Source organism: Molothrus aeneus, chromosome 22 (genome assembly GCF_037042795.1).
Source record: "Molothrus aeneus isolate 106 chromosome 22, BPBGC_Maene_1.0, whole genome shotgun sequence".
NCBI lineage: Eukaryota > Metazoa > Chordata > Aves > Passeriformes > Icteridae > Molothrus > Molothrus aeneus.
Window position 1 is genome coordinate 2,221,319 of NC_089667.1, and position 22,226 is coordinate 2,243,544.

The window sequence follows — 22,226 nt, forward strand, 5'->3', positions numbered from 1 at the left end:
CCAAAATTTGGGTTGAGGATGCTCAGATAGGAGCCCCCCCCAAATTAACAGTAATTAACAGATATTTCCAAAATAAGAGTGTTTTGCCTGGGGGATAACCCAGGAGGGGTTTGGGGTGGGATTTCACTGGGTACCCTAAATGTCAAGGTTGTGCTAGGGGATGGACGGGTTTGGTGACCCCCATGGGGGGATTGATGGAGGGGGGACTCTGGGGTGGGAGTCGGGGTCACCAAGGCCACCGAGGCTGGCTCTGAATCTGGGATGGCAAAAGCATTTGAGGGGAGGGGGGTGCGGAAATATGGAGGGGAGAAGGTGCTGCTGGAGGTGAAATATGTGTTGGGGGGGGCAATATGTGTTGGGGGTCAATATGTGTTAGGGGCAATATGTGTTAGGGGCAATATGTGTTAGGGGCAATATGTGTTGGGGGTCAATATGTGTTGGGGGCAATATGTGTTAGGGGGTATAAAATGTGTTGGGGGCAATATGTGTTAGGGGCAATATGTGTTAGGGGGTATAAAATGTGTTGGGGCAATATGTGGGGGGGTGCGGGGCAGTAAATTTGGGAGATAAACCGGGGGAGGGATGCTGCTGGGGAGGCAGGTGTGCTGGGGGGGATCGGGCTGAGGGCAGCAGGGGCAGGGTCGGCCGGGGTAGGGTCCGAGCGCTGTCCCGGGCACACCCGGGGGGTTCGGGGGTCCGGGGGTGGGGGGGGCGGCTCCGTTTGGGGCGGGGGGCGCAGCAGCGCCGGCCAGCAGGGGGCGCTAAGGGCAGCGCCGAGGGGGCGTGGCCAAGCGCTGGGGCGGGCTCGTAGGGGCGTGGCTCGGCGTGGGGGGCGTGTCGCTGCGGGCGGTGGGCGGGGCCTGTCGGCGGCGGCGCGGCGGGGCCGGGCGGGCGGGCGGGCGGCGAGCGGCGGCCGCGCTGTCAGGCCGGTGTCGGTGTGATGAAGATTGGCGGGCAGGTAGGGCTGTCACTCACGGCGGGGCCGCCGCGCGGGGGCGGGCGGAGCCGCGGAGCCCGGCGGACAAAGCGGCGCGGGCGGCGGGGCACGTGCGGCGGCTGCGACGGGGACACCCCCCAGCCCCCATCCCCTCCGGTGTGGGAAGTAACTTGCCGTTCCCGCCGCCTTCCCGGCCGTGCGGGGCCGGGGCAGCGCGGCTGTCCGTGCCCGGTGTCCGGTTCCCCCTGCGGGCTGCCTACCGGCCGGCCGTGCCGCTGCGGTTCTCCGCCGTGCCCCCCTCGGCCGGGCGCGGTGCTTCTGGGGGCACGCAGCGATCGGAGCGGGCTGCACCCCCTGCTCCCCATCCCCCGGCCGGCTGCGGCCATCCGGGGGTGTCCGGTGGCTGCGGGTCGCGCACCCCCAGCCCGAAGGTTGCAGCCCCCCCATACAAGTTGCAGCCGCCGCTCGCGGAGCCCGGGAGGCTGGCGGGGCTTTTGGGGGGCCGTACCCCACGGCCACGGCCGGCTGCAGCCTCCTCCCGCCTGCCGTGCTTGTAGCGGGGCTGCGACCCCCGGCCGGCTGCAGACCCCCCCCCCCTCCTCCTCCCAGCGCCCCCCCGGGATCGCACCCCCCGTGCTCGCTGCCGTGAGCGGGGCCGGCCGCGGAGCCCTGAGCGTCGGGAGCGCTCCTGGCGGGGCTGCCCCGGCCCTCGGGCCGCTCGCTGAGCCCTCCCCGGGGGCTGGAGCCCCCCGGCCCCTTGCGAACCTCATCCCCTCAGTCCTCTCCCGGGGGTGCCGGCCCCCCTCAGCTGGCCACCACCCCCGGAGAGGGCTGGAGCCCCAGCTGGCCATGGCTCCCCTTCAGAGGGCTGGAGCCCCCCAGCTGGCCATGGCTCCCCCTCAGAGGGCTGGAGCCCCCCAGCTGGCCATGGCTCCCCCTCAGAGGGCTGGAGCCCCAGCTGGCCATGGCTCCCCCTCAGAGGGCTGCAGCCCCCCAGCTGGCCATGGCTCCCCCTCAGAGGGCTGCAGCCCCCCTCAGCTGGCCATGGCTCCCCCTCAGAGGGCTGCAGCCCCCTCAGCTGACCATGGTTCCCCCGGGAGGGCTGCAGCCCCCCTCAGCTGGCCATGGCTCCCCCTCAGAGGGCTGCAGCCCCCCTCAGCTGACCATGGTTCCCCCGGGAGGGCTGCAGCCCCCCTCAGGTGGCCATGGTTCCCCCGGGAGGGCTGGAGCCCCCCTCAGGTGGTCACGGCCCCCGGGAGGGCCGGAGCCCCCGGCCCGGGGCGTTCGGAGCCCGGGAAGTTCCCCCCGATCCGGGTGCCTGGGGGGCTGCAGCGGCCGGTGCTGGGGCCGTTTCGTTTATCTGCGGCGTCCCGGCCGTGCAAAGCACCCGGGGAGCTCGGGGTGCCCCCAGGGGCAGCCGCTGGGCCGGGGGACAGCGGTGCCACCCCGCAGGGCCTCATGCGGGCTCGCCGCCAGTGCCCGAGCGTGGCCCTGGCAGCAGTGCCGCATCCCGCCGGCTCTCCCGGGACAAACCCCCCGTGCCCCCCGAGATCCCCCGGGTGCCGCCTTCTCCTGGCGCGCCCCATTTCCCCCAGGGCACCCCCTTCCCCCTGGAGCGCTCCGCGGGACCCCTTGGCAGCTCCCCCCATCCCACGGAGTTGGATGAATACTCCAGGAATCCCTTTTAGTGGCTCTGCGGCAATGCAGGGAGGGCTTCTTCATCATCATCATCATCATAATTATTATTATTTGAAATTTATCCTGCAATTTTTGGTTGCATTTCCGTCTGCGGGAGGGTGGCTCCGCCGGTGGCATTGTGCGACTCGGGGAAGTTTTGCCGAGCCTTTGGGGTGTCCCTCCACTTCATCCCAGCCCTCGCCAGGTGTCCAAGCTCAACTTGGGCTCGGGCTCTTTGTTTGGGCTCTTCCCGGTTTTTCTCGCTCCCAAGGATCTTTTTTCCCACTATCTCGCCGCCCACCGGGTAACGGGAAACCCTAAACCCGGCAGGATATTTTCAAACTCCCAGCCGGGGAGATTAGATGGAGGAAAGGGGGGGGATGGATTATTTTTGGCTGGGATGCGGGACAGCTGTCTGCCGGGGAGAAGCAGAAAATAGAAGAGGAAATGGCTTAATTTGGCTTTTTTCGACTTATTTTGCTTTTAAATCCTGGAAGGTTTTGGGGTTGGAGTGGGGAAAAGCAGAACGTGGCTCAGAGGACCTGGATTTGATGAAACTTTTGGACATCCTGCCTCCAAAACTGCTGACTCGGTGTGGCTGGCATCATCCCCTTGTGGAAAAGTGGGTGCTCCCTGAAAAAAAAAAAAAACCCAAAACCTTTGGGGTCTGATGTTTGGGGGGCTCTTTCCAGCCTCATGTGGATGGGGAGAGGGGTTTGGATGAATCAGTTGGATTTTGGGAGATTTGGGTGAAAAAGCAGTGCCTTGTTTTGATTTTAAGTTATATGGAGCAGGCAGATGATGGGATCAGGATTCCCCCTTATTTTTTTCCCCCTCCTCCCTCCTATTTTATTTAACTCCCTGCACTGAGATTCTTTCGTTAGGAGCAAAAGTTAATTGCTTGAGGCTAATTACAGGAGAGGTTAATAGGGGAGCTGGCAGTGTCAGGAAGAGAAGGAGATGCTCTGTTCCTTAGCATCCCAAAATTGGGCTTTTTAAGGCATTTTGCAGCCCTTGCCCCCCAAAGCCAGCCCATCAACCCCTTCACTTGAACCTGAGATTTTTATAATATTAGATATGTATTTATAAATAACATTAAACACTCCCTGATATCATGGGGTGAGGGAAAAAACAGGGAGAAAACTGATGCTGAGCTTCCCCACTGAGCTTGCAGGAACATATTCCATTTTCCCTCCATCATTTTTGGGAGGGGGAGAAATAAAGGAAATATTATTTTTTATGGAAATCTCCCTTTAAGGACATTGCCTTTTTAAAAAAGTTATGCTTTTTTAAGGGAAATCTTTTTTTTTTTTTTTAGGGAGAAGTGTTTATTTTTTTTTTTAAGGAAGTCACCTATTCTAAGGAAATCTCATATTTTTTCCTTAATTTTTTTTTTTAAAGGAAATTAAAAGGATTAAATGCATGAAGTTGTATTGGGAGAAGAGTGTTTTACCCCTCTGGCACATCAGGAATAACTCTTTTTCCAACTCAAGGATAAAACAAGAGCCTCATGGGGCAGCTTTGGATTTTGGGTGATTTTGCCTTTTCCAGGGAACTTCTGAATTACTTCTTGTCTTTTTTCCTAAGCTGATGGACAGCACCCATAAATCTCTGAGTGATAACAGGGTTGTTTTTGTCCTCCCACAAAACTTAAGCATTGATTTGGTCCTGCTGGGAAGTGATCCTTCATCCATCCATCCTCATCCTCAAGGGTGCAGGGCTGCCCCTCTGGGTACCATCTGCATCCTGCTTGGGTTTGTGGGATGGATTCTTGGGATATTTCCTGAAGATATGGAGAAAATGACCCTGGGCTGCTGGGATACCCCAGTTTGGCACAGTTGATTTTGCTGGGAGCTGCTGGGGCGTGAAGGAATCGGTGAAATGAGGAGAGGGGATGGGGTGGGAGGGGTGCAAGGGGCACAGCCCAGGCTTGCTAAAGTCAGGAGGAAACTCTGGCCACAGTTCGGGAGAAACTAAGGGAGATTTGGCATCTGCAGCCCTGGGCATCAAGCAGCAGGATCATCTTTGTTTTAGGCTGATGCATCCCAGCACCCTGTCCCCACCGACTGCCCATCCTCACTTCACTGCAGCAAGGGGAAATCTGACTTTTTGGGGAAATCTGACTTTTTGGGGAAATCTGACTCTTTGGGGAAATCTGACTCTTTGGGGAAATCTGACTTTTTGGGGAAATCTGACTCTCTGGGGAAATCTGACTTTTCGGGGTGGTGGTGGGATAATTTACTGGATGCAGACAATTCCCAGTTCCATTTAACATCCCATGCACTGTCAAATACTTGATTCCCAAATAATTTTTGCCACCACCAAAGAGGGTGTTACCAAATGCCCTCTAATTAGCCCCCAAATAAATGAATTCCCAGCGTCATTAGTCAGATCATTAAGACGCCGGCTCCAAATAATAATCCAGAAGGATGGGAATTAATCCTCAATTAAATTTCAACTCGGGTTTATCTCTGCCTCCAGCCTTGAAAGGACTGGGGGGTGCTGCAGGTGATGCCCATGGGCAAAGCCTTGTCCTGGAGGGGTGGAGCCCTGGCCCCAGGGGCTGAGGCTGCCTTTGCCCAGCTGTGCTTTGCAGCTGTAGAAATAAGAAGGGATTTTGGCCTCAGTGCTCCCCAACTGCTTGGTTCTATCCTATTTTTTTGGCTTTTCCTCTTCCAAAGAGGAGCACAAACCCTGGGTAGTCCCAGCTCTGGTTTTTTGGTGTTTGTTAAACAGTTGGGTTGCAAAAGACCTTCAAGACCATTGGGTGCAGCTGTGAGATCTGCCACTAAACCACTTCCCAAAGCACCATGGCCACAAGTTTTAAGAATTAGTTACTTATTACTTTATTTTAATTTAATTTTAATTCCATCCTATTTAGGTTTTTTTGTTTGTTTTCTTGTTATTATTTCCTCTTATTTAATTTTTTTTTTATTTTAGATTAACTGGTTTAGTTAATAAGCACCTGGTGAGCTCAGGGTGCTTATTATTGTTTTCTTTTATTGTTGTATTCTTTTCTTTTATTGTTGTTTTATTATTGTTTTATTATTGTTTTATTATTGTTTATTATTGTTTATTATTGCTCAGTTTTGTTATTGTTTTATTAATTTTTTTTAACTTTTATTTCATTTTTTCTGCTTTATCACTATTTGATTTTTTTTTACCTTGCCTTTCATTTTCCAGGCCATGCTTCCCTCACCTTTTCAGCATTCTGTGCCACCTGTCCCATCCCTCCCTTACAAAGCGAAAACCCAAATATCCACATAGCCTCACCAAAAAGCCATAAACCCTCAGGCTTAGCTTTGCAGCACTGCTGATGCTCCCCAAAAGTCAGATTATTTTGGTGCAGGTGGAGGAGAGAGAGAGTGAAACCCAACTTGTGTCGAGGGAAAAAAATTCCCCAGTGCTGTTCAATGCGGAGCTTTTGGCTTTACAAGGTGTTACAGAAACGATGAAAAATGTTATTACTGAACCCAGAGCTTTTGGCCAGGCTCTCCCTGGCCTGGCTGTGCTGCCTGCCTGGAGCCCTGCCAGCAATCTCTGAAAGCCAATTAAAAATAATCCCAATTTTGGCCCAGCCATGGGAAGCTTCTATTTTGTTTCCTGCCCCGTTTCGTGTTTGTTTGAAGATGAGTTTGGGAGTGGGGTTTGAGGGAAATCCCGGCAGGGAGCAGGAGCAGCCTCAGCCTCCCCAGGACCCTTCAGCCCTGGCTCACAGCTTCAACCCCTTGGAAATTTTCCATGTCAGCAAAAGCTGATTTTGTTTTCCTTTTTCCCATTTTCCCCTCCTTTCCCCCCTTCCTCTCCCTCTTTTCTTCTTTTTCCCCCCCTTTTCCACCTTTTCTCCTTTATATTTTTTTACTATTTTCCTTTGTCTTCTTTTTTTCCATCTTTTATTTTTTCCCCCCCTTTTCCACCTTTTCTCCTTTATTTTTTTTTACTATTTTCCTTTGTCTTCTTTTTTTCCATCTTTTATTTTTTTCCCCTTTTCCCTTGTTCAGTAGCTCCTTTTTTGTTTTCTCCTATATTTTCTTTCTTTTTTTCCTTCTTTTAAAATATTTTCCTTTTTCTGTTTCATTTTTTCCTTGATTGTTGTTATTTTCCTTCTTTACCTTTTAAAAGTCTTTAAAGTCTTTTCCCCTTTTTGCTTTGTTTTCCTTTTTTTTTTTCCCCTAAAAAAAGTGGAATATTTAATATTTTTTCCCTTTTCCCCTCTGTATTTCTCACTCCTATTTTTTCCCTTTTCTGCCCTTTTAAATTTTCTTTTTTGGCCCTGGTGAATCCCCAGGTGCTGCTGCATGTAAAGCACTTCAGACCTTTCCAGTGTCCTGAGCAATGCATTTCAAAGGGAATTTATTGCTCCAAGCTGCTGATTTCTCCATCTCAGTGCTGCTGGTGCTGAGCTGGGAGCCTGCAAAGAGATTTTGATGCTACCCCAGGAAAAAAAGTCTTTCCCTGTTTGATTTTCCTCTTTTCCTTGCTTGATTTTCCTCTTTTCCTGCTTGATTTTCCTCCTTTCCTGCTTGATTTTCCTTTTTTTTCCTGCTTGATTTTCCTCCTTTTCCATGTTTGATTTGGTTTGATTTTCCTCTTTTCCCTGTTTGATTTTCCTCTTTTCCCTGCTTGATTTTCCTCCTTTTCCATGTTTGATTTTGTTTGATTTTCCTCTTTTTCCCTGCTTGATTTTCCTCTTTTCCCTGCTTGATTTTCCTCCTTTTCCCTGCTTGATTTTCCTCCTTTTCTGTGTTTGATTTTCCTCCTTTCCTGCTTGATTTTCCTCCTTTCCCCTGCTTGATTTTGTTTGATTTTCCTCCTTTCCCCTCCTTGATTTTCCTCCTTTTCTGTCTTTGATTTTATTTGATTTTCCTCTTTTCCCTGCTTGTTTTTCCTCCTTTTCCCTGCTTGCTTTTCCTCCTTTCCCCCTATTTCCTATTTTCCCCCTATTTCCACAATCTTCTGCTGCCTCTGTCCAAAGGGAGGCTCCTGGTGAGTGAGGCTGATGAGCTGAGCCCTCTCCAGGTCTTGTATTTTATTATCCCCTTCATCAGCTCATAATAAATAATTATAAATAATTATAAATAATTGGCTCAGGCTCCCCTCCAGACCATCCTGCATCCCCTCCCTGACCTTGCTCTGACTCACCCAATTTAAATAAAATTATTCAAAAAAAAACCCCCCAAAATCTGAATTCTGAGGAGCTGAACTTTGCTGGAGGAGTTACAAAAAAAAGAAATAAAAAAGAAATAAATTCTTCTTATTTTTGATCTCAATCCCAAGAAAATCCCATTTCTATAAAATGCCTGCAAAGGTCTTTTAATGCATTTATGGGCAGAAATTGGTTTCTTTATATCTTGCTGCCAGATCCAAGGTCTCATAAGTCCTGCAATTAATTAATTGCTTTAAAACAAAAAATAATGAACTGGGGCACTTTGTCAGTGGGATGGTAAAGAACAAACTTAACTATCATAAAAAATGAAATAAAAATAAATAAAACAAAATAAAAAAGAAATAGTAATATATACTCCATAACCAATAAATAGTAAATAATTCAAGATAATAACATGAATTAAATACTCAATGCTACCAGAGGGTTGTTTTCCTGTAAGGTGATGCTGATGGGATTTTTAGATTTAAATTTTGTTTTATCCCTCTCCAACTTCAGGGATGCTGGTGCCAGTTTTAGGAGTGCCAGGGCAATGTTCAGAGATGCAGTTTTAGGGATGCCCCTTCAGTTTTAGGAGCGATGGTGCAGCTTCAGGGCTGCTCACCTGCCTTTGGGGATGCTGATCTCATTTTCACGATGCTGCTGCAATTGTAGGGATTCTGCTGCAATCTTAGGGTGCAGGTTCATTTTTAGGGATGCTGCTGCAGTTTTGGGGATGCTGGTGCATTTTGGGGGATGCTGGTGCATTTTTTGGGATGCTGGTGCAGTTCCAGGGATGCTGGTGCATTTTTGGGGATGCTGGTGCAGTTTTGGGGATGCTGGTGCAGTTTTAAGGATTCTGCTGCAGTTTTAGGGATGCTGGTGCATTTTTGGAGATGCTGGTGTGAGTTTAGTGATGCTGGTGCAACTTTAGGGGTACTGATGCAGTTTCAGGGATGCTGGTGCATTTTTGGGGATGCTGGTGCATTTTTGGGGATGCTGGTGCAGTTTTAGGGCTGCTGCTGCAGTTTTAGGGATTCTGCTGCAGTTTTGGGGCTGCTGCTGCAGTTTTAGGGCTGCTGGTGCAGTTTTGGGGATGCTGGTGTGAGTTTAGTGATGCTGGTCTAACTTTAGGGGTACTGATGCAGTTTCAGGGATGCTGCTGCAGTTTTGGGGATGCTGGTGCATTTTTGGGGATGCTGCTGCAGTTTTAGGGCTGCTGGTGCATTTTTAGGGCTGCTGGTGCAGTTTTAGGGCTGCTGGTGCAGTTTTAGGGATGCTGGTGCAGTTTTAGGGGATTCTGCTGAAATTTTAGGGCTGCTGGTACAGTTTTAGGGATGCTGGTGCAGTTTTGGGGATGCTGCTGCAGTTTTAGGGATGCTGGTGCAGTTTTGGGGATGCTGGTGTGAGTTTAGTGATGCTGGTCTAACTTTAGGGGTGCTGCTGCAGTTTTGGGGATGCTGCTGCATTTTTAGGGATTCTGCTGCAGTTTTAGGGATTCTGCTGCAGTTTTAGGGATTCTGCTGCAGTTTTAGGGCTGCCTATCCACTTTTAGTGCCTCTCATCTGATTTCAGCACTGCTGCTGCAATTTTGTGGGTGCTTCTCCCACTTTGAGGCTGCTCGTGCAATTGCAGGGCTCTGATGCATTTTGAGCACCATTTGTCCCTTCCCAGTGCTGCCCCTCCAGCTCCTGGCTGTGCCTCCCCCAGCCCAGAGCCCCCATGGCTTTATTCCCCATTCCCTCCATTTTCCCCCATCCAAACCTGACCCCTTTCAACCCCACTGTCTCAACCATCACTTTTTATCAAGTTTTTTTTTCACTCTTTTGAAGCATTTGAGTGTTTTCTCCTCATACCAGGAGCCACCTCTTGCTGTTGGGGGAGCTTCTCCTTCTTTTTAACACCACCTTTGCCACCTTAATCCCACCCTGTACCGTGCTCAATCTTTCCTCCTTGCCTAAACAACCTCCAAAAGGGTTTTTTTTTCATTTCCCTCTTCTTTCCCTTTTAAATTTAACACCCCAAACAGCGGAGCTGAAGCTCCTGGTGAGAATATTTATGCTAAAACCACGAAATAAAGCGATTTAGTAGCATCAGGGGGGTTATTTTCCCTACAACCATTTATCCTGGATTTGGCTCAACAGGAGAAAAGCCAGAGAAGTTCCCAGTGCTGTTCTCCCTGCAGGAATCCCTGGGGGTGTTTGCACCCCGACTTCATCGTGCTTGGAGAGGGGCTCAGTGCAGCAGGGCTGGGATGGACGGGGAAGGGCTCAAGGATTGGCAGTGCCTCAATTGGTGTTCCAGTTCTTCTGGTGAAATGGTGGAAATTCTGGGAAATCTGGGAAATGTGGTGTAAATCTGGGAAATCTGGTGTAAAATCTGGGAAATCTGGTGTAAAATATAGTAAATGTGGTGTAAATTCTGGTAAATATGGTATAAATCTGGTGTAAATTCTGGTAGATGTGGTGTAAATTCTGGTAAATGTGGTGTAAATTCTGGTAAAACTGGTGTAAATCTGGTGTAAAATCTGGTAAATGTGGTGTAAATCTGGTGTAAATTCTGGTAAATCTGGTATAAATCTGGTATAAATCTGGTGTAAATTGTGGTACATTTGGTGTAATTCTGGTGTAATTCAGGTAAATCTGGTGTAAATCTGCTGTAAATTCTGGTAAATCTGGTGTAAACCTGGTGTAATTCTGGTAAATTTGGTGTAAATCTGGTGTAATTCGGGTAAATCTGGTGTAAATCTGGTGTAAATCTGGTGTAATTCAGGTAAATCTGGTGTAAATCTGCTGTAAATTCTGGTAAATCTGGTGTAATTCTGGTAAATTTGGTGTAAATCTGGTGTAATTTGGGTAAATATGGTGTAAATGCTGGTAAACCTGGTGCAAATCTGGTATAAATTCTGATGTAGTTTGGGTAAATCTGGTGTAAATCTGGTGTAAATTCTGGTGTAATTTGGGTAAATCTGGTGTAATTCAGGTAAATCTGGTGTAATTCAGGTAAATCTGGTGTAAATCTGGTGTAATTCTGGTAAATCTGGTGTAAATGTGGTGTTAATTCTGGTACATCTGGTGTAAATTCTGGTAAGTCTGGTGTAAATCTGGTGTAAAATCTGGTAAATGTGGTGTAAATCTGGTGTAAATTCTGGTGTAGTTTAGGTAAATCTGGTGTAAATTCTGGTAAACCTGGTGTAAATCTGGTGTAAATCCGGTGTAATTCAGGTAAATATGGTGCAAATTTGGGTAAGTGTGGTGTAAATCTGGTGTAAATCTGGTGTAATTCGGGTAAATATGGTGTAAATTCTGGTAAAACTGGTGTAAATCTGGTGTAAATTCTGATGTAGTTTGGATAAATCTGGTGTAAATTCTGGTGTAGTTTGGGTAAATCTGGTGTAAATTCTGGTGTAGTTTGGGTAAATCTGGTGTAAATTCTGGTAAATCTGGTGTAAATCTGGTGTAAATTCTGGTGTAAATTCTGGGGTAGTTTGGGTAAACCTGGTGTAAATCTGGTGTAGTTTGGGTAAACCTGGTGTAAATCTGGTGTAGTTTGGGTAAACCTGGTGTAAATCTGGCGAGTGATGGGCTGAGTCCCCACTGCACGGTGGGATTTCATTCCCTTCGCACCACTGCCATCCCCAGCCGTGCCCCACACCCAGTCCTGCCCTGGGGCTGCTCCCCCTGTCCTGGGGCTGCTCCCCTGTGCTGGGGCTGCTCCCCTGTGCTGGGGCTGCTCCCCTGTGCTGGGGCTGCTCCCCCAGTCCTGTCCTGGGGCTGCTCCCCTGTGCTGGGGCTGCTCCCCCTGTGCTACCCTGGGGCTGCTCCCCCTCTCCTGTCCTGGGGCTGCTCCCCCTCTCCTGTCCTGGGGCTGCTCCCCCTTTCCTGGGGCTGCTCCCCCTGCCCTGGGGCTGCTCCCCCTGTGCTGTCCTGGGGCTGCTCCCCCTGTGCTGGGGCTGCTCCCCCTGTCCCACCCTGGGGCTGCTCCCCCTGTGCTGGGGCTGCTCCCCCTGCGCTGGGGCTGCTCCCCCTGTGCTGCCCTGGGGCTGCTCCCCCTGTGCTGTCCTGGGGCTGCTCCCCCTGCGCTGGGGCTGCTCCCCCTGTCCCACCCTGGGGCTGCTCCCCCTGTCCCACCCTGGGGCTGCTCCCCCTGTCCTGCCCTGGGGCTGCTCCCCCTGTGCTGGGGCTGCTCCCCCTGTGCTGGGGCTGCTCCCCCTGTCCTGGGGCTGCTCCCCCTGTCCTGTCCTGGGGCTGCTCCTCCTGTCCTGGGGCTGCTCCCCCTGTCCTGTCCTGGGGCTGCTCCCCCTGTGCTGGGGCTGCTCCCCCAGTCCTGTCCTGGGGCTGCTCCCCTGTGCTGGGGCTGCTCCCCCTGTCCCACCCTGGGGCTGCTCCCCATCTCCTGCCCTGGGGCTGCTCCCCCTGTCCTGGGGCTGCTCCCCCTGTCCTGGGGCTGCTCCCCCTTTCCTGTCCTGGGGCTGCTCCCTCTGTGCTGGGGCTGCTCCCCCTGTCCCACCCTGGGGCTGCTCCCCCTTTCCCGCCCTGGGGCTGCTCCCCCTGTCCTGGGGCTGCTCCCCCTCTCCTGGGGCTGCTCCCCCTCTCCTGGGGCTGCTCCTCCTGTCCCACCCTGGGGCTGCTCCCCCTTTCCTGTCCTGGGGCTGCTCCCCCTGCCCTGCCTTGGGGCTGCTCCCCCTGTGCTGGGGCTGCTCCCCCTGTCCTGGGGCTGCTCCCCCTGTGCTGCCCTGGGGCTGCTCCCCAGTCCCACCCTGGGGCTGCTCCCCCTGTCCTGGGGCTGCTCCCCCTGTCCTGGGGCTGCTGTGGGCTGGGGGCTCCCTGCAGCCCCCCCTGACCCAGCAGACAGAATCCCCCCTTTGTTTCCTGCGGCTTCTGGAGGCTGCAGCTCTCAACAAGCCCCTCTTTGTGCAGATTTCACGAATGCCTGGGGCTGAGGGCAGTGGGGATGAACCACAGTGGCTGGAAATACCTGCTGGGGCTGTGGGGGGCTGTCAGCCCAGCAGAACTCAGCCAGCATCAAATTCATTCTAATTAATCCACTCTGAGTGAAACCCATTGATTGATTGATTGATTGATTGATACTCCAAAAGTCAAAGGTCGATTGGGCTCTAATAGAAAATGATCAATGGATCAATTTGGAAGAGCAAGTCAGGAGTTGGTTTGCTCCTAATAAAAATTTATTGGCTGATTTGGGGTGGAAAATTGTGGGTTGATTGATTTATAGTGGGAAATTTGTTGATTGATTCATAATTGAAAGTAGTGGGTTGATTAATAGGAGAAAAATCTGGATTGATTTTAGGAAATTATTGATGGATTTATAATAGAAATACATAGAAAGTCAAGGACTTTATAATAGAAAGTAAAGGATCAGGTTGTAACAGAAAATTATTGATTTATAATAAAAATAGTGGTTGATTTATAATAGAAAATTATCAATCAATTGATTGATAAGAGGGAATTATTACACAGGAAAGCAATGGGAGTGCTGGGCGGTTTTGGGGGAGGAAAATCTTGTCCCCCATGGCAGAGTGCAGCTGGTGATCAACCTGTTCATGCATTCCTAGAGGAGAAGAACTTTTCTGATGGAAAAAAGGGCTGCTGGTGCATTTTTGGGGCTGCTGGTGCAGTTTTGGGGCTGCTGGTGCAGTTTTGGGGCTGCTGCTGCAGTTTTAGGGATTCTGCTGCATTTTTGGGGCTGCTGGTGCAGTTTTAGGGCTGCTGGTGCAGTTTTGGGGCTGCTGGTGCATTTTTGGGGCTGCTGCTGCAGTTTTAGGGCTGCTGGTGCAGTTTTGGGGCTGCTGGTGCAGTTTTGGGGATGCTGGTGTAGTTTTGGGGCTGCTGCTGCAGTTTTGGGGCTGTTGGTGCAGTTTTAGGGCTGCTGGTGCAGTTTTAGGGATTCTGCTGCAGTTTTAGGAATGCTGGTGCAGTTTTGGGGCTGCTGGTGCAGTTTTAGGGATTCTGCTGCAGTTTTGGGGCTGCTGGTGCAGTTTTAGGGCTGCTGGTGCAGTTTTAGGGATTCTGCTGCAGTTTTAGGGCTGCTGCTGCAGTTTTAGGGCTGCTGCTGCAGTTTTAGGGATTCTGCTGCAGTTTTGGGGCTGCTGCTGCAGTTTTGGGGCTGCTGGTGCAGTTTTAGGGGTGCTGGTGCAGTTTTAGGGATGCTGCTGCAGTTTTAGGGCTGCCTATCCACTTTTAGTGGCTCTCATCTGATTTTAGCAATGCTGCTACAATTTTGTGGGTGCTTATCCAAAGGAAAAGAATTTTTCTGATGCAAACTGAACATCCCAGTGCTGATTTCCAGGGTGAAAAATCCCCCTTGGGTGCTTGTGCACACCCCCCTGCTGCTCCTCCTGCCAAGCTGAGTCCATCAGCTTGGTGGATTTTCAGTTTCTTGGAAAATTCCTTGTCCCTGTGCTGTTTTTTTTTGTTACAACCTGAATTTCAAACTTTACATTTCATTTGCAAGCGAGGAAGGGGAATAACACAGAATAAAGCTGCAGCAATGGAGGCTGAAAGAAATTTGAAACTTGCTGCTGAGTGAGTTTTAGCTGCCAAAAGTGATGTTAATCTTCCACAGGAGATGGAGATGATTTTTCCAGCTGATAAATGATAGTTTTCAATGAAGAGATTGGGATATGTTAATGAACTTTTATTAGGTAGTATAGTATAATATATTTATATTTATATTTATATTTATATTTATATTTATATTTATATTTATATTTATATTTATATTTATATTTATATTTATATTTATATTTATATTTATATACAATATATACAATATATACAATATATACAATATATAGTAGTATAATATGTACTATATATTTTATATTATATATATTATATAAAAGGTATTTTATATATTTTATATATAATATATATTGTATATTATATATATTATATAAAATGTATTATATATATTATATATAAATATATATAATATATATAATATAAAATGTATTTTATATATTTTATATATTTATATATTATATAAAATGTATTTTATATATATTTTATATATAAATATATATATTTTATATATATAATATATAGAATGTATATAACATTAATAAGAAATACAATCAATACAATTAATAGAAACATGTCTAATATAAAGTTCTTTTAATGTACAATAAAATTAAGCAGTGAATAGAAACATGTCTAATATAGAAACATGTCTAATAGAAACATGTCTAATATAAAGTTCTTTTAATGTACAATAAAATGAAGCAGTGACATGGCTGTAAGAATGGGGATAATCCTAAATCTGAGATTTTTAGCCCCAACCACAAAAATCCCCATTCAACTCATTGCACAGTAGGGGAAAAAATCAGTGAATAACAAATTTCTCCCAAATTCTTTTGCTATTTTGGCACGTGGAGCCTCACATCTTTCTGCTGCTCTGGGTAGGGAGCCCTGAGCCTGTCACTGGCAGGGACCAAGTGCAGAGTTCTTATTTATTTATTTTTAATGTCCACGGGAAAACTCCCCAAATGCAATATAAAATCCACCAAATCCCTCTGTGATCCCCAGCTCTGCATCTCAGCTGCATCTTCGTGTCCACTGTACCATTAATTAACAAGATTCCCAAATATTTGCTGAAATCCAAAGTGCTTTTTGCCCCTGGTGTGTATTTGAAATAAAATCAGGCAAATCCTTCACACCAATTTGGGTGCCTGGTATCCCATTTACCATTTCTGTTTCCATTCCCTTTAAGACGGGGTGTAGTCCCCGTTTATTTTAGGGATGCTGGGTCCGTGTCACATGAAACTGAGGGGAATCGTTGGTGAAATGATATCCCCGATCCCAAAATAGCTGCCTGCCCCTCAGCCCCCCGGTGGATCCTGCAACCTGAGCCCGGCAGCCTCGGGGCACCAGCGCCTCCCTCGGTGCCGTCCCGCCTTTATTTACACCAGCTCGCTCCTCCTTTTGCTGTCAGGCCATCGAAACAGCTCGTGCCTGGTTTAGTTCTCCACGTGCACAGCTTGAATGGGAATTGAGGAAATCTGTATTGGGTGCCTGACCTGCTCCCTGTGTGTAGGGAGCTGGAGCATCCCTGCTCCAGCCTGGGATGATCCCTGATCCCTGTATCCTTGCTCACTGTGTGCACAGGGAATGGAGCATCCCTGAGCATCCCTGCTCCACCCTGGGATAGTCCTGTATCCCTGTATCCTTGCTCACTGTGTGCACAGGGAATGGAGCATCCCTGCTCCAGCCAGGATGATCCTGTATCCCTGTATCCTTGCTCACTGTGTGCACAGGGACATGGAGCATCCCTGAGCATCCCTGCTCCAGCCTGGGATGATCCCTGATCCCTGTATCCTTGCTCACTGTGTGCACAGGGACATGGAGCATCCCTGAGCATCCCTGCTCCAGCCAGGATGATCCTGTATCCCTGTATCCTTGCTCACTGTGTGCACAGGGAATGGAGCATCCCTGCTCCAGCCTGGGATGATCCCTGATCCCTGTATCCTTGCTCACTGTGTGCACAGGGAATGGAGCATCTCTGAGCATCCCTGCTCCAGCTTGGGATAATCCTGTATCCCTGTATCCTTGCTCACTGTGTGCACAGGGACATGGAGCATCCCTGAGCATCCCTGCTCCAGCCTGGGATGATCCCTGATCCCTGTATCCTTGCTCATTGTGTGCACAGGGAATGGAGCATCCCTGCTCCAGCCAGGATGATCCCTGATCCCTGTATCCTTGCTCATTGTGTGCACAGGGAATGGAGCATCCCTGAGCATCCCTGCTCCAGCCAGGATGATCCCTGATCCCTGTATATTTGTTCACAGAGAGCTGCAGCATCCTTGCTCCAGCCCAGGATGATCCCTGTATCCTTGCTTGGTGCCCAAGCACAGGGATCTGGAGCATCCCTGGTCCAGCCTGGGATAATCCTGTATCCTTGTTCACAGGGAGCTGGAGCATCCCTGCTCCAGCCCAGGACAGTCCCTGTATCCTTGTTCACAGGGAGCTGGGGTATCCCTGAGCATCCCTGGGGTATCCCTGGGGTGTCCCTGAGCATCCCTGCTCCAGCCTGGGATGATCCCTGATCCCTGTATCTTTTCTCACAGGGAGCTGGAGCATCCCTGGTCCAGTTTGGGATGATCCTGTATCCTTGCTCACTGTGTGCACAGGAGGCTGGAGCATCCCTGAGCATCCCTGGTACAGCCCAGGATGATCCCTGCACCCCTGCCCACAGGGAGCTGGAGCATCCCTGAGCATCCCTGCTCCAGCCTGGGATAATCCTGTATCCTTCCTCACAGGGAGCTGGGGTATCCCTGAGCATCCCTGCTCCAGCCTGGGATAATCCTGTATCCTTCCTCACAGGGAGCTGGGGTATCCCTGAGCATCCCTGCTCCAGCCCAGGATGATCCCTGTATCCTTCCTCACAGGGAGCTGGAGCATCCCTGGTCCAGCTGTGGGTGGTGCTTGTATCCTTGCTCATTGTATCCCTGAGCATCCCTGCTCCAGCCAGGATGATCCCTGTATCCTTGCTCACTGTGTGCCAGGGAGCTGGAGCATCCCTGCACCAGCCTGAGATGAGCTTTGTATCCTTGTTCACAGGGAGCTGGGGCATCCCTGCTCCAGTCTGGGGTGATCTCTGATCCCTGTATCCTTGTTCACAGGGAGCTGGGGCATCCCTGCTCCAGTCTGGGGTGATCTCTGATCCCTGTATCCTTGTTCACAGGGGGCTGGAGCATCCCTGCTCCAGTCTGGGATGATCTCTGATCCCTGTATCCCTGCTCACAGGGGTTTGGAGCATCCCTGCTCCAGTCTGGGATGATCCTGTATCCCTGCTCACAGGGGTTTGGAGCATCCCTGCTCCAGTCTGGGATGATCCTGTATCCTTTCTCACAGGGGTCTGGAGCATCCCTGCTCCAGTCTGGGATGATCTCTGATCCCTGTATCCTTGTTCACAGGGAGCTGAGGCATCCCTGCTCCAGTCTGGGATGATCCTGTATCCCTGCTCACAGGGGTTTGGAGCATCCCTGCTCCAGTCTGGGATGATCTCTGATCCCTGTATCCTTTCTCACAGGGAGCTGGGGCATCCCTGCTCCAGTCTGGGATGATCTCTGATCCCTGTATCCCTGCTCACAGGGGTTTGGAGCATCCCTGCTCCAGTCTGGGATGATCTCTGATCCCTGTATCCTTTCTCACAGGGGTCTGGAGCATCCCTGCTCCAGTCTGGGATAATCCATCATTCCCATCCTCCCCAGCCCTAAGTGGCTCCTCAAAAATAGGAGCATTTAAAAAAGAAAATTATCCCCTCTGGGCATTTTCAGGAAGAAAATGTTGGGATTTTTCCCATAGGAAGAAGCTCCCCAGCCTCCCCTGGGCTTTGGGGTGGGTGGAAGGAGCCATCCCAGACAGGGGCTGGGAGTGGGGCCTGGCTGGGGGTGCTGGAAGAGCAGCTGGACCCTCGCTCCCAGTATGATTTGGGGCATTCATACAAACCACTGGGTTTTCCTGGGATTTTCCTGGATTGTTTTGGCTCCTGGCAGGGCCATTTGATTGGATACAGATAATTTGAATTTTCCTAAGTGTTGGTGATGCCCACTCACATCTGTATTTGCACAACTTCATAGAAATATTCCACATCCACTTCTAAGTTTTCCTAGAATGAAGAGCTTTACTCCTACCCAAATTTATCTGCTAAAGTTTTTTTTGTGGTGTTTTGGGGTTTTTTTTGTCTTTTTTTTTTTGTTTGTTTGGTTTGGTTTGGTTTGTTTTTTTTTTTTTTAGTCCAAAGGGAAAGTTTGGGATGAGTCTTATCTCCATCCCTTTGGGAACAGGGATATTTGTGCACTGGATTTTTGTTCCAGGGCAAGCAAAAAATCACAAAGTAATTAAATTTAAAGTTGGATGGGACAGAGTGAAAATAAGGATTGGGAATCCCTGGGTGGTGTCCTACACCAGCATCCCTGTCTGCTGGCTTAGAGTTTTGGGTGGGTTTTTTCTGCTTTGTGGTGGGAAAATTGTTTTCCTTTCTCTATGGGAAATAAAAAGAAAACTGGTTAAAAAAAGGAAGTAAAGAAGGAAAAATTGTAATGAAAAACAAAAAAAAAAAAAGGGGAAAAAAGGGAAATAGAAGTAAAAAGAAAAAAGAAACTAGGTAAAAAATAAAAAAACGAGAGTGGGAGAAAAGGGAAACAGTAAAAAGGAAAGGGAAAATGAAAAAAGGGTTAATTAGAAGCAATAAAGCAAAGTGAAAAAAAAGGAAAAATATTAGAAAAAGGAAATAAAAAGGAAAATTGGTAAAAGAAAATAAAATGTGAAAAAGCAAAATAGAAAAATATTAGAAGAGAAAATTGGAAAAAAGCAAAATGAAAGCAGGAAAATTGGAAAAAATAAATTCAAAGGAGATAGAAAGCAGCTGTCCCCATTTGAAGGCGCAGGGCCATCCCTGGTGTGTCTCAGCAGCGTTGCTGTCCCTCTGTCCCTCTGTCCCTTGTCCCCGGCACTGTCCCCGCTCCTGCTGCCCGCAGCTCTCCAGCCCTGGGCACGCTCCTGCTCTTTGCTGTCCCCTCCCTCCCTGTCCTGCTCCGGGGTGACCTCGGGGCACAGCAACCCCCCCTGGCGTTCCGGGCTGGCCCCGAGTTCCAGCGCTGGCATTAAGTGGACATGATTTCTTCCCACAGCCCATTAATTTTGCTTTATTGCTGCCCTGATGGCCATTACCCTTTTTTTTTTCCCCTGCCAGCTCCTTCCCCCATTAGGTTTGTACAATTAGCAAAATAGGAGCCATTAATGCGGCGTGGGGGCTGCAGATGGGATTTTGGGATGCTCTGATGGCAGTGAGGCATCCCAGGAGCTGCTCCATGCCCTTCAGGGGTGGGCATTGCCTGCTCCTGGCAGGATTTTGGGATGGGAGGCTGTTCCTGTACCTCAGGGATGGATGAGGCCCCGTCCTGAACCGATTCCTGGCAGGATTTTGGGATGGGAAGCTGTTCCTGTACCTCAGGGATGGATGAGGCCCCGTCCTGAGCCTGCTCCCGGCAGGATTTTGGGATCTAAAGCCATTCCTGTGGCTGAGGGATGGATGCAGCCATGTCCTGAACCCATTCCTGGCAGGATTTTGGGATCTAAAGCCATTCCTGTGGCTGAGGGATGGATTAGGCCATGTCCTGAACCCATTCCTGGCAGGGTTTTGGGATGGGAAGCTGTTCCTGTACCTCAGGGATGGATGCAGCCATGTCCTGAACCCATTCCTGGCAGGGTTTTGGGATGTAGCTGAGCTGAGGGATGGATGCAGCCACATCCTGAACCTGTTTCTGCCAAGATTTTGGGATACAAAGCCATTCCTGTACCTCAGGGATGGATGCAGCCACATCCTGAACCCACTCCTGGCAGGATTTTGGGATGTAGCTGAGCTGAGGGATGGATGTAGCCTCATCCTGAACCTGCTCCTGGCAGGATTTTGGGATACAAAGCCGTTCCTCTAGGTGAGGGATGGATAGGGCCACGTTCTGAGCCTGCTCCTGGCAGGATTTTGGGATCTAAAGTCATTCCTGTACCTCAGGGATGGATGCAGCCACATCCTGAACTGACTCCTGGCAGGATTTTGGGATGCAGAGCTGTTCATGTAGCTGAGGGATGGGTGCAGCCACATCCTGAACCAGCTCCTGGCAGGATTTTGGGATGTAAAACCTGTTCCTGTAGGTCAGGGATGGATGCAGCCACATCCTGAGCCTGCTCCTGCAGAATTTTGGGATACAAAGCCATTCCTGTAGGTGAGGGATGGATAGGGCCATGTCCTGAGCCTGCTCCTGGCAGGATTTTGGGATCTAAAGCCATTCCTATGACTGAGGGATGGGTGCAGCCACATCCTGAACCAGCTCCTGCAGGATTTTGGGATCTAAAGCCATTCCTATGACTGAGGGATGGGTGCAGCCACGTCCTGTCCAGGCTGGGTTGCCCATGGAGCATCCCAGAGCAAGGCAGGAGCGGTGTCACCTCTGTCCTGTCACTTGTGTCACTTGCTGCTTGTGACCTGAAGAGCCAAGTGTGAGAACACCCACAGCTTTAGGGGAAAAAAAAAACCTCCTGTAAGAGCTGGAAATAGTAACAAAATCTCTTCAAATAACTTTAAAAATGGCATTTTCATCACTCAGTGCCTGAGGCACCTGAGACCCCTTCAGGGCACCTGGGAGAAGGAGTTCAGCAGGGCACCCAAGGGTGGCATGGCCATGGGATGGCACCTGCTTGGCACAGACCCTTCCAGGGCACCCTTGTTAGCAAAGATGCTCGTGGGGCACAAAAAATAAAAATGCCAACCAGGCACCCAAATCAGGAAAGGTCATGGCAGGGCCTTTTAATTGGCAGAGAGCCTGGTGTGGCACCTGCGTGGCAGAGATGGTGGCAGGGATCTGAGTTAGCTCCCAGGGGGTGGGGATGAGCTGAGGTCCCTGCAGGGTTCCCAAATTAATCAACTCATCAGAGTGCCCAAATCAGCAAAGCTCCTCACAGAGCACCCTAATCAGCAAAGACCCTGATGTGGCACCCTAATTAACAAAGACTGAGTAGGTACCCCAGTCATCAAGGATGCCTGCAGGGCACCCAAATTACAGACTCCAGCCAAACCCCCTAATTAGCAAAGGGGCTTGTAGGGTACCCCAATCAGCCAAGGTCCCCAATTAGCAAAGGGGCTCACAGGGCACCCCAATCAGCCAAGGTCCTACAGGCTTGTAGGGTACCCCAGTCAGCCCAGGCTTGTAGGGTACCCCAATCAGCCCCTAATTAACAAAGACTGAGTAGGTACCCCAATCATCAAGGATGCCTGCAGGGCACCCAAATTACAGACTCCAGCCAAACCCCCTAATTAGCAAAGGGGCTTGTAGGGTACCCCAATCAGCCAAGGTCCCCAATTAGCAAAGGGGCTCACAGGGCACCCCAATTAAAGCCTCCCACACACCCAAGGGCTGTGCAGAGCACCCAAATTCCAGACCCATTCTCACTTCTAAATGGAAATTCCCCCAAACCCCACAAGGGTCAAACATCCTGTGCTGCTGGCCTGGTCACTTCCCTCTCACCCCAAAATGGGTTTTAGCACATCTGATGCCCAAGTTTTTCCCATCCAAACCTGGTGCCCATCAATAGTTTTCTTTAAAAACAACTTATGAGTAAAATCTGACCTTCAGATGAAACCAGATTTTAAATAAAACCACATTTTTCAGGGTTTTTTTTTTTTTTGTGTCCCGAGAGTGGGATCTGGTAAGGATCTTTAAAGGATAAACTCCTTTTGCCTGACAAAAATTAAATGGGGGTTTTGCTCAAAACTCAGCAAAATTGTGGCAGAAGTTGGACAACAGTAAACTGAGCCCAAGATGTAGAAAAAATTGATGGATATTGCAGAAAAATTCAAAGAATTGTGTTAATTGCAGCCTCTGAAGCAATTTTAAGTTAAGGGCAGTGCAAATAATATTCTATCTATCTATCTATCTATCTATCTATCTATCTA

General features: G+C 49.6%; 1 protein-coding gene across 2 annotated transcripts in view; it reads left to right on the plus strand.

Annotated features, from left to right (window-relative positions):
• Positions 1–886: 886 nt before the first annotated feature.
• Positions 887–22,226, plus strand: part of PKNOX2 (PBX/knotted 1 homeobox 2) — a 104,028-nt gene continuing 82,688 nt past the window's right edge. Inside the window, exon 1 of one of the 2 annotated variants that reach the window (XM_066564383.1) lies at positions 887–958. The gene's annotated coding sequence lies outside the window, so the exon portion shown is untranslated. The remainder of the gene's footprint in view (positions 959–22,226) is intronic. The other variant, XM_066564384.1, reaches the window with a different exon arrangement.